Source organism: Schistocerca americana, chromosome 4, assembly GCF_021461395.2.
Source record: "Schistocerca americana isolate TAMUIC-IGC-003095 chromosome 4, iqSchAmer2.1, whole genome shotgun sequence".
Lineage (NCBI taxonomy): Eukaryota > Metazoa > Arthropoda > Insecta > Orthoptera > Acrididae > Schistocerca > Schistocerca americana.
In genome coordinates, this window is record NC_060122.1 from 617,470,447 (window position 1) to 617,486,939 (window position 16,493).

At 39.2% G+C, this 16,493-nt stretch overlaps 1 protein-coding gene across 1 annotated transcript in view; it reads right to left on the reverse strand.

The window, feature by feature from the left end:
- Positions 1-16,493, reverse strand: part of LOC124612419 (solute carrier family 35 member C2) — an 86,957-nt gene that overhangs the window by 63,167 nt on the left and 7,297 nt on the right. The window lies entirely within an intron of this gene.

A 16,493-nucleotide genomic window follows, 5' to 3' on the forward strand; every position in this document is an offset into this window, starting at 1 on the left:
GAATGTTGTCTACTCCTGGGGCCTTGTTTCGATTAAGGTCTTTCAGTGCTCTGTCAAACTCTTCACGCGGTATTGTATTTCCCATTTCGTCTTCATCTACATTCTCTTCCATTTCCAGAATATTGTCCTCAAGTACGTCGCCCTTGTATAGACCCTCTATATACTCCTTCCACTTTTCTGCTTTCTCTTCTTTGCCTAGAACTGGGTTTCCATCTGAGCTCTTGACATTCATATGAGTGGTTCTCTTTTCTCCAAAGGTCTCTTTAATTTTCCTGTAGGCAGTATCTATCTTACCCCTAGTGAGATAAGCCTCTACATCCTTACGTTTGTCCTCTAGCCATCCCTGATTAGCCATTTTGCACTTCCTGTCAATCTCACTTTTGAGACGTTTGTATTCCTTTTTGCCTGCTTCATTTACCACATTTTAACTTTTCTCCTTTCATCAATTAAATTCAATATTTCTTCTGTTACCCAAGGATTTCTACTAGCCCTCGTCTTTTTACCTACTTGATCCTCTGCTGCCTTCACTACTTCATCCCTCAGAGCTACCCATTCTTCTTCTACTGTATTTCTTTCCCCCCTTTGTGACAATTGTTCCCTTATGCTCTCCCTGAAGCTCTGTACAACCTCTGGTTTAATCAGTTTGTCCAGATACCACCTCCTTAAATTCCCACCTTTTTGCAGTTTCTTCAGTTTTAATCTACACATCTATACATTGTGGTCAGAGTCCACATCTGCCCCTGGAAATGTGTTACAATTTAATACCTGGTTCCTAAATCTCTGTTTTACCATTATATAATCTATCTGATACCTTCTAGTATTTCCAGGATTCTTCCATGTGTACAACTTTACTAAAGAAAGGTATAGTTGATAAGACACAAGATGATACACAACTTTTATTTATGCTGTTTCATATGTTCTCCAGATTAGATTAGATTAGATTATTTTTTCGTTCCATAGATCCGTGCTGAGGAGATCCTCGTGGATGTGGAACATGTCAACCGAGTAAGTTTCATCACATTCAACACACAATTGTTTTGAGTTACTGACACCACTGTAACTTGTAACCATACCACAAATTTCCAGAGTGACTCCTCTAAAACGTAATACACCTTATGAACATTCCATCTGCACAGCTTGTTTATGAACAAAACAAAAAAACACTTTTTCATAGTTGTGTTACTGTGTGAAAAACTTGCACACTGGTGGGAAAAAATTCCTTAGAATGTTTTAAGTGCTCGAATACAGATGCTTGTGTTGGTGGAAGCTGCATCAAACCAATGGAAAGAGTAGATCAAAGAACTTCATTTCAGTAACCACTTTAAAAAAATAAGATCCTTCCACTTCCATATTACAGAACATAATTAATATAAAGAAGAAACTAGACAATAACACAACTTGCACCACCTCAAATGAATCTGTACCTAGCAGATATACAACATAAAAAATTCAAGTACTTGTACAACAGACACAAACAACATTATTTCTGAAACTATCAAACTATATAATGCACAATTAAAATCTGCAGAGAGAGAGAGAGAGAGAGCAGTTATGGACACTGAACAAATTTAACAATAGGTATAGGAATACTTGGTAATGCAACAAAGTTAGGGAGACCTTGGAAGGAAAAAACATAACATTATTTTGTAATAATAGATTATTATGCATTTTTTAGCATATCAGAACTACAGAGGGTAAAAGCTGTAAAGGAAGACACAGACTGGAATACATCCAGCAGATAACTGATCATGTACGTTGCAATTGCTACTCTGAGGTGGAAAGGTTGACACAGGAGAGGAATTCGTTGCACGCTGCACCAAACGAGTCAGAAACTGATGACTCAAAAAAAGAAATGTATGGCACATGAGCATGCCCTCAGTAAATCATATGTTGGAATTCAGAAGAGTTGCTCAACTGAGAACACTATTTACATGTTCACTTCATGAAATTTTACAAGCATTAAATAACAAAAAACCACTGGTTGCTATTTTATGTGACTTATCTAAGATATTTGACTGTGTGAACACTGCATTCCCTAGATAAATCGGAGATTTATGGGATTGATGGTACAGCCAACCAATGGAAATGTCATATCTAACCAAAAGAATGCAGAAAGTTTTACATAGTAGTTCAACAAATGTAATCAGAGGAGTGTCTTCTTCTTAGGGAGAAATCCCCAGGGCTCAGTCTTAAGTCCGCTATTGTTCTTAATATATGTAAAAAAAGCTTCTGGCTAGTATATAACAAAGGGAATTAGTTGATTTTGCAGATGACACTAGTACTGTTATCAATCCAAGCATACACACAGCAACAGAAGACATGGTAAAAATGTTCTTACAAGTATCACTGACTGGTTTTCTGTGAATGACCTCACTCTCATTTTCAAAAAGATGCAACATATTCAGTACTGTACATCTGAGGTACTACACCAATGATAAGTGTACCACACTGTGAAGAAATAATAACGTTGTTGTTGTTGTGGTCTTCAGTCCAGAGACTGGTTTGATGCAGCTCTCCATGCTCCTCCATCCTGTGCAAGCTTCTTCATCTCCCAGTACCTACTGCAGCCTACATCCTTCTGAATCTGCTTAGTGCATTCATCTTTTGGTCTCCCTCTACAGTTTTTACCCTACACACTGCCCTCCAATACTAAATTGGTGATCCCTTGATGCCTCAGAACATGTCCTACCAACCGATCCCTTCTTCTAGTCAGGTTATGCCACAAATTTCTCTTCTCCCCAATTCTACTCAATATCTCCTCATTACTTATGTGATCTACCCTTATAATCTTCCGCATTCTTCTGTAGCACCACATTTCGAAAGCTTCTATTCTCTTCTTGTCCAAAGTATTTATCGTCCATGTTCCACTTCCATACATGGCTAACTCCATACAAATACTTTCAAAAATGACTTTCTGGCACTTAAATCTATACTCGATGTTACCAAATTTCTCTTCTTCAGAAACCCTTTCCTTGCCGCTGGATCAGGATATAATAATAAGGGTGGAAATTTTGAAATTTTTAGATGTCCATACTGATGAGAATTTAAACTGGAAGAACAGCTTTTTGGAACTTCTAAAACAACTTAGTTCCGCTACATTGCAAATCTGGGGAGAGGCAAATCAGTTTGTTGAATGAAAATATGCAGAATATATCAACTATGTCATACGGAATGATGTTCCGCAGTAACTCCTCTTTAAGCAAGAAAGTCTTCACTGCTCAAAAACATGCTGTAAGAATAACATGTGTGCTCACCCACTATCATCTTGCAGACATCTGTTTGAGTAGTTGGGCACTGTGACTACTGCTTCACAGTATATTTATTCCCTTATGAAGTTTGTTGCAAACAATCAATTGAAGTTAAAAAAAAAAAAAATGGTGAACATTATTAGAACACCAGAAGAAAAAATAGTATTTATAGAATATGTAACTAATTAATTATTCTTGTTGAGAAATTTAGTGTAAAAGAAATGTGTGTAGCTTTTGAGAATTGGCCCAATATTTTTTGTATGCTGTATAATCCTGCAAATATAGAGCCAAATAAATAATTAATATAACGTTTTGTGTCCTATCTGCAAGCACACACGGATTAACTATCATGATGTTGAAACAGTGACAACAGTGTCAGTATAATGGCAGAAGTCCTCAATCCAAAGCTTAGTTTGAACACCATGGTGTTTTACCAGACACATTCTTTGTTGGGGATGGTATGCCCCTGCCTCCCCACAACCTCTGAACTGACTAACCCAGTCAGTTATAGAGGGACCAGCAGTTTAATGCGAACTCAAAAATGTAACTTGTCATTTTCCACTTTAAAAAAATCACTTATCTTTACAAACAGAAACTGTATTCATTCATTGGTGGTGGTGTGCTTCTGGGTGGTGTTACAATTTATGCACAATATTTCGAGGGGTAAATCGTTCATCTTCTTCTGGTTGGAGCCTAGGTAGCAAGTATGCATAAAAGTGTTACTTGCAACACCTGAAGAAGACAACTGGTTGTTCACCAAAATATTGTGCACATGATTAATCACACTGAGAAAACCTATATATACACTGACAAATAAGATTGGCAACATGTTGCAAAGTTTCTGCCAGAAAAATTCACAGTACAACAGAAAGAAATGATACACATACATGGTGCACACACAAAAAAGTAGAGAAGCAGAGAATATGTTATATGGAAATGGGTTTGGAAACATTTCATTTCTGTGGAGTATTGCATACTGTTCTGCAGTTAACGTAACACCCAACTTATCCAGATGTGAGTTGGGTGTGGTTTGCTTTCACCTTCTCTCCCTGTGTGTTTGCCATGATAGACACACTACATATAGTTGTACGAAATGAGTTCTAAAATGCATCTAAAGTGTTTCCATAGCCTTGTTCAACATACATTCCAAGACACAAAAAAAAGACACAACAAGGACAAGTTATTCAAATGGGATGGAAATCAGAACGTTAAAAAAAAACCACACAAATTGAGAATAAATTGATGATTTATTTCAAGAGAAGAAGCTTCATAAATTGAGCAAGCCGATAACGCATTGTCCACCATTGGTCCTTATACAAGCAGTTGTTCGGCTTGGCGTTCATTGACAGTTGTTGGACGTCCTCCTGATGGATACTGTGCCATATTCAGTCCAATTGGTGCACTGGATCGTCAAAATCCCAAGCTGGTTGGAGTTCCCCGCCCACAATGTTCAAAACATACTCAGCTGGGGAGAGATATGGAGATGATGCTGGCTTAGGTAGTATTTGGCAAGTAGCACGAACTGTCACCATATTTGGCGGCATTATCTAGCTGAAATACAAGCCCAAGACAGCTAGCCGTGAAGAGCAACAAAATGGTGTATAGAAAATCATCAACGTACCGTTGTGCTGTTAAAGAGTGCTGTGGATGACAACCAAAGGGGTCCTAGGTCCAGCTATGAAAAGAAATGGCACCTTAGATGACCACTTCTGGTTGTCGGGTTGTGTGGCCTACGACAGTCAGGTGGGTATCCCATCATTGCTCAGGGAGTCTCCAGACATGCCTATGGTCTGGAATCTCACTGACTGGAGTAGAATTGTCTTCAGTGATGAGTTGCGCTACGAATTGAGACCTGATGAGCAGCAAAGGTATGTCTGGAGAAACCCGGACGGTTGTGGGATACCAACTTGACCGTCACCAGTCATACAGCATGACAACCATTACTCATGAACTGGGTTGTTATCTTTTTTCACAGCAGGACCCCTGTGGTTGTTGTCTGTGGCACGCTACAGCACAGCAGTACTTTGACGATACTCTACATCACATTTTGTTGCCCTTCACCATCAGCCATCCTGGGCTTACATTTAAGCAAGATAATGACTGCCTGAACATGGCTTAGTATGTAACGCTTGCCTTTGTGTTTGGTAAACCGTATCTTGGTTAGCAAGGTTGCCAGAGCTCTCCCCAACTGAGAACATTTGGAGCATTATGGTCAGGGTGCTCCAACCAGCTCTGGATTTTGACAATCTAATGTACCAATTGGGCAAAACTTGGCATATTATCTGTCAGGGTGCTATCCAATAACTCTATCAATGAATGCCAAGCTGAATAACTGCTTGCATAAGGGCAAGAGATGGACCAACGCGTTACTGACTTGCTCACTTTTTCGCCATCAACCCTACCAATCAGACTCAACCAAAGATCAATGTTGAACTGTGTCAGACTGAGTTCACTCCTCCAGAGAAACGTGATCCACCCCTACTGCCTCCAAATCATCCACTGTTAACTTTCCAGAATTTCTTAACCGTGAACTCTGCCGCTTCATCATTCCCAAAATCCCTCAACATGCAAACTAACCTTACATCCGCAAAAAGAACTGCACTCCACCAACTACAAACTGATCCTGAACTTATAATCTGACCTGCCGACAAAGGCTCCAGCGCTGTTGTCTTGAACTGCAACAATTAGCTGGCAGAAGGACTCCACCAGCTGTCAGATTCATTCACCGACAAACCCTTCCACAGGGACCCAGTTCCAATAATCCAGCAGTATCTCCAGTCTCTCCTCGAGTCTTCAGGCCCATCCCAAAACCTCTCCCCAGAGTCCATCTCCCTTCTCACCGCTACCTGCACTCATACCTTCTCACGCTTCATAAAGCCCATAAATCCAACTACCCAAGGATGCCCCATTGTGGCCAGTTCCTGTGCCCCCACTGAGAGAAGCTTTGCTCCTGTAAACCAACACCTCCAGTCTATTACCTGTAACCTCCCTTCTATATAAATATAAAAGATACCAACAATTTCCTCCATCGACTCCCCACAGTTCCTGTTCCTTTTTCACATGGTGCCTTGCTCATCACTATTGATGCCATCTCCCTTTACACTAACATCCCTAATGCCCATGGCCTTACTGTTATTGAACACTACCTTTCCCAACATCCGACAGATTCCAAACCAACAACCTACTTCCTAGTCACCATGACCAACTATATCCTCACCCACAATTACTCCTCCTTTGAGGGCATTACCAACAACCAAATCCAGGACAGGACTATGGGCACCCGCATGGCACCAGCCTATGCCAACCTGTTTGCGGGGCATCTACAGGAATCCTTCCTTAAACACCCAGAAACCTAAACCCCTCACCTGGTTCAGATTCAGTGATGACATCTCCATGATTTGGATCAAGGGTGAGGACACCCTATCCACATCCCTCCAGAACCTCAACACCTTCTCCCCCCTTCGCTTTACTTGGTCCTAGACAAACCAATGAGCCACCTTCCTAGATGTTGACCTCCACCTCAAGGATGACTACATCCGTTCCTCTGTCCGGATCAAACCTACCAATCACCCAGCAATAACTCCTCCACTTCAACAGTTGCCACCCATTCCATACCAAAAAGTCCCTTACATACAGCCTAGCCACTTAAGACTGTTGCATCTGCAGTGAGGATCAATCCCTCTCGAAATATACTGAGGGTCTCACTGAGGCCTTTACAGACTGTAATTATCCTCCCAGCCTTGTACAAAAACGGATCTGCTGTGCCCTATCTATCCAGTCACCCAACACTTCCCAAAGTCCAACTATTCGCCCACACAAGAGCATTCCGTCATGGCTTAGTACCACCAAGGACTTTAGCAATTGAATTACATTCTTCGCCAGGGTTTCAACTACTTCTCGTCATGCCCTGAAATGAGAAATGTGCTAACCACTATCCCCCCCCCCCCCCCAGTGGTAGACTGGCGTCCACCAAACCTACACAATATCCTTGTGAATTTCTGCTCCCTACCCCTTGTCTCATTGCTCATATCCTTGTAACAGACCTATATGCAACACCTGTCTCATACATCCTCCCACCACCACCTAATACAGTCCAGTCACAAACATCCCCTATCCCATCAAGGGCGGGGCTAAGGGCTACCTGTGAACCCAGTCGGTGTGTGATCTACAAGCTAAGCTGCAACCACTGTGCTGCATTCTACATGGGCATGACAACCAACAAGCCGTCTATCTGTATGAATGGCCACCAACAAACTGTGACCAAGAAACAATGGGACCAACCTCTTGCTGAGCACACCACCCTACATGACATTCTTCATTTCAATGACTGCTTCACAGCCTGGGGAATCTGAATTCTTTCAACCAACAATAGCTTTTCTGAATTGCACAGGTGGGATCTCTCCCTGCAATATATCCTACTTTCCGGTAACCCTCCTGGCCTTAATCTCTGTTAGTCATTGTCTTTACTCATCTATCACCTTCACTGTTCCCATTCCACCACTACATAGCCCTCAGTCTTTTTACTTCTCTCCTTTTCCACTTACCCCTCCTCTCCCACCCTCTGCCTAACCTCCCATCTACACTTAGCTGCCCTACACTCTCTCCACCTTGTCCCTGCACACTACCACTAGCAGCACTTTACCATTCCTCACCCCTACCCTGCTATCCTTCCCTCTCCCCGTCACAATCTCCTCCTTACCCCCACCCGGTTGCCTCTCCGTGTGTGTGTGTGTGTGTTTTGTCAATTTTTGACAAAGGCCTTACTGGCCGAAAGCTCATTTTGTGACAGTCTTTTTGCTGTCTCTTATCTGCAATTCACCATTCCGCTTCATGGTGAGTAACGACTATACTCTTCATAATATAGTTAATATATTGCTGTTAAGTACACCACAATGTATGTTAATGGTTTCCCATTGTGCACGATGTCAGCCTTATTATGTATCTTGGACACTCCTCTGTAAGACCAAAAATATGTTTTTTCAACCATGAAATGTCACAGACAGTTCAGTTCAGATATATTTTAACATTTTAACATGCACTTGAGAATGGCAAAAAGCCTGAAAACATGATTGTGTACAATAAATGAACAATTAACTGTCAAATGGTGGAAATTTCCTTCCAAAAATTGAAGAATTATACAAATATAACTAGTTTTTGCAACACATTGCATAAAGATGGTGGGGCTCCTATTTTCTACAGCTATGAATCAACTTAAGCCATCCAAAATATCACAAAATATTCTGGAGAAATGAGCTCCAAAATAATGGAAATAAAAATTGCAGGGAAGACATGTTGTTTACTAGAACTGTACCAATATTCTTTGAATAGCTGGGTGGTACAACACAAAGAGTTTTCAAAGAAATATGTTTATTAAATAATTATTGGGGATTTGAACATAGAGACGAGAAAAAAAGCAGACAACCCTGGACTTACAGCATACTTACAAAAAACGATAAAACCACTGTAGTAACTAAGCACAGTGAAATTCTATTGATCACATATAACAAATAGATCTTCATGCTACTATGACACCCGGATAATAAACCCCACACAAGCAGACCATTTTGCAATCATGATAGAAATTAACATAAAGACTGATGGGACTGAACACAAGGTATGGGAGCAGAAAGGACAGGTTAACTAACAAAACATTATTCTATTAAAAAGATGTTAAGAGAGGAAACAGTATATGTGGACAATGATGCAGACACTAAATGGGACTAGGTTTTTAATTTATTTAATTATTATTATTATGTTACATGTTCTGCCAACAAATGGCTACTGATATTTTGAAATTGTTGAAGATGAAATAAGAACAATGCTACCAATTTCACATATAAACCATATCATTATATTCATCCCAGCAACTGATAAAGAAGTTTCATACCTAATAAACCAAATAAAAGTCAAACATTTATCTGGCTTGGATGGTGTTACATCACATCTCATAAAGGAACGTGGGGAAAGTCTACAAAAACCAGTAGCACTTGTGTTTATGCTGCAGTAGGGGAAGGTAATTTTCCACATTTGTTAAAAGTAGGCAAATTAAAGCCACTATTTAAGAAACGAAACAGAGGTGAATTAGAAAACTACAAGCCAATAGCTTTGATCTCCGCCCTTGAAAAAAATCTATGAAATGAAGAAACTGTAAATATTACAACCAAATTTAAAATACTACAAGTGTCACAACATGACATCAACAGATTTAACTGGTCATATTCTCAATTCACATGACAGGGAACAAAAGACCTGTGGGATCTTCACGGAATGTCTAAAGTACTGAATCATTCACAGATAATTGAGAAACTATATCAGTATGGGATTCTGGGGAAATGTTATGACTCAGTCAAATCATACATTAGGAATATGAAACATTGCACAGATATCAGATTTAATAGTGGGGGGGGGGGGGGGGGGGGGGGGAATGTAATAAAGTACATATCTGAGTTACATACAAACTGTCAGACACTTTGTGCCCCAAGGTTCCGTATTCATACTTGGACAAATACTATTTATCGCCAACAAAACTGATTTCCCAGACTATATAAATCAGAAACTTACAATGTATGCTGATGACATAATAATTATCTGTGTTGCTAAAACAAATAATGAGATTTGAAAGGAAGCACTCCTGAACACTGAAAACAAAATCAGAATCTAATACAAAACAATATTTTTATAAATCATTCTAAAACAATGTACGTAATGTTTCAGATCAAACAAAGTGAAATGTATAATTTAAGTATTCAAATAAATAGAGAGGCAAATAAGGGACTAAGCACCATGAACATTTTAAGAACCATTATAGATAAGCATTTAACTTAGGGGGATGGGGGAACACACAGATGCACTATGTGAAAAAATAAACAGAGAGCAGAGTGTTCTTCCTTATACACAAAACCGTAAAAGTTGTGAATGATAAAGTTCTCAGAACAATGTATTATGGATTCAAGTTCCCATAACCATCCCACTCATCGAACATACGGGGAAGTGCACAAGCTAGCTTCTTAAAAAGATTATTTTTAATCCCGAAAAAAGAAGTGAGATGTATAGCAAAAATACCACCCAAATAGTTCAGCAGACAAGTTCTTGTATGGCACAACCTTATGATAATATACTCTCTCTCTCTCTCTCAACAAGCTACCAAACCCAATCAAGGAATAAGTGGAATTAAAATTTAAAAATTGGTCAAGACTACAAGAAAAGTTCCCTTAATGATTCATCGCAAAACCTATGTGTGCTGAAGTGTAGGCCAATTTGTCGTCTCATTCCCATCTGCCTGTTTTGTAGAAGTAGACCCTACAGGCAGTGCTGCATTTGGTTACCTAGTATCCTGACATATCCTTCAGCAGTTCTTTGCAGTATATTCAGTGCAGTGCAATGATTAATAGATGTGCATAATCAAGCAAAGAATCAAGGGAAGTGCAAGTACCCTGAAAGGCGTATCAGTGATGAAGGTGTTACTCTTGCCGATGGATTGGCCAAACAGAAATGGCTTTAAATGTCCCCATAGCCAGAAATCCAGGGACTCAGGTCTGGTTAATGCTGCGGCCCTGCTATCATATTTCCTCATATGAAATGTTGTGGCGAGGTACTGTTGCACAGTCCAGAAAATGGATTGGCGCCCGATTGTGCCTAAACTTTCTGCACAGACATGAGTAAGTTGTCAACAATTTCTGTCCCTACATTGGTAATGAAGCAATGCTGATGCCTCTCTTCCAGGATTTCTCAAGAATTTGCATCTGTCCATATATGCGTATTGTGGTAATTTGTTATGCCATCTCTCACAATCCTTGTCATCTGTGCTATCAAATATAACACACTACTTGCCACAGCTAAAAAAAGCCCATATCTAAGCAGGTATTGGTTTCCAGACATTTAATTATGCGACCTTTTCTTCTAGTGCCGACCAATACTACCTCCTGGAGGAATGAGTGTCACTTTTTTAAACACCCTGTACACTGTATTTAAGCCTTGGTGTAATGTAACATGGTAAATGTAGTATGAACGCAGATGTAATATGTTTCTCAGTCAGTCAGTCTGTCTGTCTATAAAATACTCTCTGCTGAAAATTATCAGCCAGTCATGAGCAATGAGTGAATGAATGAAAATCCACTACACAACGGCCTACATCTGTTTTGATAATTTTCACAGTATTTACAGATAATGTGTTCAACACAAATTATACAGGTATAACTAAATCCCCTTTATAGACTTTGAAGATAGGTTCCTCAACACCTCATGTATTGTGCAGTTGTACAATATGTAAATAAATTCCGTTTACAGACTTAGTGGACAGGACCTTACACCAAAACAAGAAATATAGTCTACTAAACACTGGTTCTAGAGTGCATGTCTTCTTCAATATTGTAAAACATCTCTTCTACTGCAAGCTCTTTGCTGTTCTTATTTTGGAGATAGTATGGACCAAAACAAGAAAAAACAATGTCTAGTAAACATGTATGATATTATAGTTGTAAAATGCCACAGCTGTGTTGCAAAAGAACCAAAGCTAAAGTCACTAAAACACTGAAGCTCAAATCATTATCTACATCTACATCTACATCCATACTCCGCAAGCCACCTGACGGTGTGTGGCGGAGGGTACCTTGAGTACCTCTATCGGTTCTCCCTTCTATTCCAGTCTCGTATTGTTCGTGGAAAGAAGGATTGTCGGTATGCCTGTGTGTGGGCTCTAATCTCTCTATCGGTGCGGACAGCTGGCTAAAGCCAGAGATAAGCTAAGCCAAAATTTTTCCAAATGACTTAATGGTGTTCAGAAAGGATAGATTAAATACAGTTGGTGGTAGCGTTTCTGTTGCTCTTAGAAGTAGTTTATCTTGAAGTGAGATTTGAAGTAAGTACTTCCTATGAATTACTATTGGTAGAAGTTATACTTGACAATAGGAATAAATTAATAATTGGTTCATTTTTGTACTCAGATGATATAGTTACTATCTCACGAAATAAGCATCAAACGAAAAAACTACAAAGAACGAAAACTCGTCTAGCTTGAAGGGGGAAATCAGATGGCACTATGATTGGCCTATCAGATGGCGCTGCCATAGGCCAAACGGATATCAACTGCGTTTTTTAAAATAGGAACCCCCATTTTTTATTACGTATTCGTGTAGTACGTAAAGAAATATGAATATTTTAGTTGGATCACTTTTTTCGCTTTGTGATAGATGGCGCTGTATTAGTCACAAACATTTAAGTATATGATACCACGTAACATTCCGCCAGTGCGGACAGTATTTGCTTCATGATACATTATCCATGTTAAAATTGACCGTTTACCAATTGCGGAAAAGGTCGATATAATGTTGATGTATGGCTATTGTGATCAAAATGCCCAACGGGCATGTGCTATGTATGCTGCTCGGTATCCTGGACGACATCATCCACGTGTCCGAACCGTTCGCCAGATAGTTACATTATTTAAGGAAACAGGAAGTGTTCAGCCACATGAGAAACATCAACCACAACCAGCAACAAATGATGCTGCCCAAGTAGGTGTTTTAGCTGTCGCGGCTAATCCGCACATCAGTAGCAGACAAATTGGGAATCTCAAAAACATTGGTGTTGAGAATGCTACACCAACATCGATTGCACCTGTACCATATTTCTATGCACCAGGAATTGCATGGTGACGACTATGAACGTCATGTACAGTTCTGCCACTAGGCACAAGAGAAATTACGGGATGATGACAGATTTTTTGCACACGTTCTATTTAGCGCGAAAGCGTCATTCACCAACAGCAGTAACGTAAACTGGCATAATATGCACTATTGGGCAAAGGAAAATATATGATGGCTGCGACAAGTGGAATATCAGAGACCTTGGAGGGTTAATGTATGGTGTGGCATTAGGGGGGGAAGGATAATTGGCCCCCATTTTATTGATGGCAATCTAAATGTTGCAATGTATGCTGATTTCCTATGTAATGTTCTACCAATGTTACTACAAGATGTTTCACTGTAACACGATGGATGTCCGGAACATAGCTCGCGTGGGGTTGAAGGGGTATTGAATAGCATATTTCATGACAGGTGGATTGGTCGTCGAAGCACCATACCATGGCCCGCACGTTCACCGGATCTGACGTCCCCGGATTTCTTTCTGTGGGGAAAGTTGAAGGATATTTGCTATAGTGATCCACCGAAAGCGCCTGACAACATGCGTCAGCGCATTGTCAATGCATGTGCGAACATTACGGAAGGCAAACTACTCGCTGTTGAGAGGAATGTCGTTACACGTATTGCCAAATTCACTGAAGTTGACAGACATCACTTTGAGGCTTCATTGCATTAATGTGGCATTTACAGGTAATCACGTTGCAACAGCATGCATTCTCAGAAATGATACGTTCACAAAGGTACATGTATCACATTGGAACAACTGAAATAAAATGTTCAAACGTACCTATGTTCTGTATTTTAATTTTAAAAACCTACCTGTTACCAACCGTTCATCTAAAATTGTGGGCCATATGTTTGTGACTATTACAGTGCCGTCTATCACAAAGCGAAAAAAGTGGTCCAACTAAAACATTCATATTTCTTTACATACTACACGAATATGCTGGTGGTAAGCATAAAATGTCTGAAATTGTACTAAATGCTTTCTCTGACAATTATTTTTAGCAATTAGTCCAGGAGTCCACTCAAAGTGTAAATGGTTGCAAAAACACACCTGACTTCTTTGCAAAAAATTATCCTGTGCAAATAGGGAGCATCATGATGCGTACAGAAATTAGTGACTAGAAGTTCATTGTAGCGACGCTGCATACCAGAACATCCAAACCCACCAAAAATAAATGCAAAATATATATATTTCAAAAATTATATAAAAATGCAACTGATGCCTTCCTAAGAGACAGTCTCCATTCCTTATGAACTGACTATGTAAGCACAGACCAGATGTGGAGTGAATTCAAAGAAATACTATCAACAGCAATTGTGAGTTTTATACCAAATCAATTACTAAGAGATGGAACTGATTTACTGTGGTACACAAAATAGGTCAGAACATTGTTACAGAAGCAACAAAAGCAGCATGCCAAATTAAAAAAAAAAAATTCAAAATCCCAAAGACTGGCAAAGTTTTAAGGTAGCTGGAAATTTAGTACAGATTTAAATGTGATGTGCTTTTAATAGTTTCTACAATGAAACTCTGTTTAGAAATCAGACAGAAAATCCAAAGAGATTCCAGCTGCATGTAAAGGGCATCTGTAGCAAATGACAATTAATACCTTCAATGTGCCATAGTGATGATAATGAGAGGTACGGCCTCCTGTCCAGAGCGTATACCAGTCAGGTTCCTTTCAGAGTATGCTGATATAATAGCTCCATAGTTAGCAGTCACTCATCTGATGAAAGATCAGTACCTAAAGACTGGAAAGTTGAACAGGTCACACAAATGCTTAGACCACTATCTCTGATGTTAATTTTCAGTAGAATTCTGGGACATAACACAATGTTTGAACCTTATCCACTACCTCAAAGAAAATGATCTGTTTACATATAGTCAGACAGTTTCAGAAAAAACCGCTCTTGTGAAACACAACTATCTATATATTCTCATGAAGTAATGAGTGCTATTGATCTCAAACTGGTTCCATATTTTTAGATTTCCAGAATGCTTTTGAAACTGTTCCTCACAAGTAGTTTCTAATCAAATTGTGTGCCTATGGAGTATCATCTAAGTTGGGCGACTAGATTAATCATTTCCTGTCACGAAAGTCACAGTTTGTAGCAACTGATGGAAAGACAATGAGTAAAACAGAAGTGATATCTGGTGTTCCCCAATGAAGTACTATAGCCCTAGTTCCTAATCTATATAAACAATTTTGGAGAAAATCCAAGCAGCCCTCTTAGATTGTTTGCAGATTATGCTGTCTTATACCTTCTAACAATGTGATCAGAATATCAAAACCAACTGCAAAAGTACATACACACGATATCCGTGTGGTGCAAAAAGTGGCAATGTACTCTGACTAGGGAAAAGTGTGATGTCATCCACATGAGTAACAAAAGAAATCTGTTAAAATTTTGTTTACACGATAAATCACACAAATCTAAAGGCTGCCAATTCAATTAAATACCCAGGAATTACAATTACAATAAACTTAAATTGGGACAATCCCATGGATAATGTCATGGGAAAGGCGAACCAAAGGGTGTGTTTCATAGGCAGAACACTTAGGAAGATGCAACAAGTCTGCTAAAGAGACTGCCTACACTGTTTGCCCATTCTCTGCTAGAGTAATGCTGTGCAGTATTGGATCCTTGCCAGACTGCATTGACAGAGGACATCTTAAAAGTTTGAAGAAAGGCAGTTTGTTTTGTATTACTGCAAAACAGGGACAAGCATGTCGAAATTTCAATCATCAACTTTCTCCTCCAAATGAAAAATTATCACTGTAATAAAGTAAGTGAAATTAGAGCTTGCACAGAGAGATTTAAGTTTTGTTTTCCCTGCGCACTGTTAGAGTGTGGAACAGAACAGAATAAAAAAGTCATTCAATGAACTCTCTGTCAGGCATTTAAGTGTGAATTGCACAGTTGTCATGCAGATATAGATGAAGAGCTACACAGAACTGCTACTGAATGGCCCAACACATTTTCCTTAATTACCCCTTCTGGATACTACCAAAATGGCTAAGAGAAACCAAGTTGATCTCCCCCCTACCACCACACACTTATATAATGCCTACCCAAAACTCCAGCCTTAAATATTGTGGGCATTACACTGAATTACTGAAACAACCTTTACTCTCTGCTGTGTAGCAAATAGCATCCCATTATCAATGTTGTATTGTGAGAAAGTCTATATTCCCCCTGTAAATATGTAATATATTAGACAGTACTCCAACATCTCATAAAAGTTTGTTTTTTTCTTTGTTGTGTATTAGAAGAGCTTGGTGTATTTAGAGATACCTCTTAATTTCTATGGAAGTTGTAGATTGTTGATTCATAGCACACCAGAAGATGTTAACAAATTAGTTGAAGGAGTAAGACTAGAAAATGGGCTTTTAATCTAAAACCAACAACATGTAGAATAAAATAACATTTTGTGAAACACATGTGTTTCTTGAGTAATTATTTACAACATCCCATCACGAATCCACAGCCAAGTCAAAATGATAAAATGTACTATTAAACATCTAAACAGTTAACAAACAAGGTACTCACCAACTGAATGAAGAATGAATTTTACGACAACTTAATAGCAGAGGTC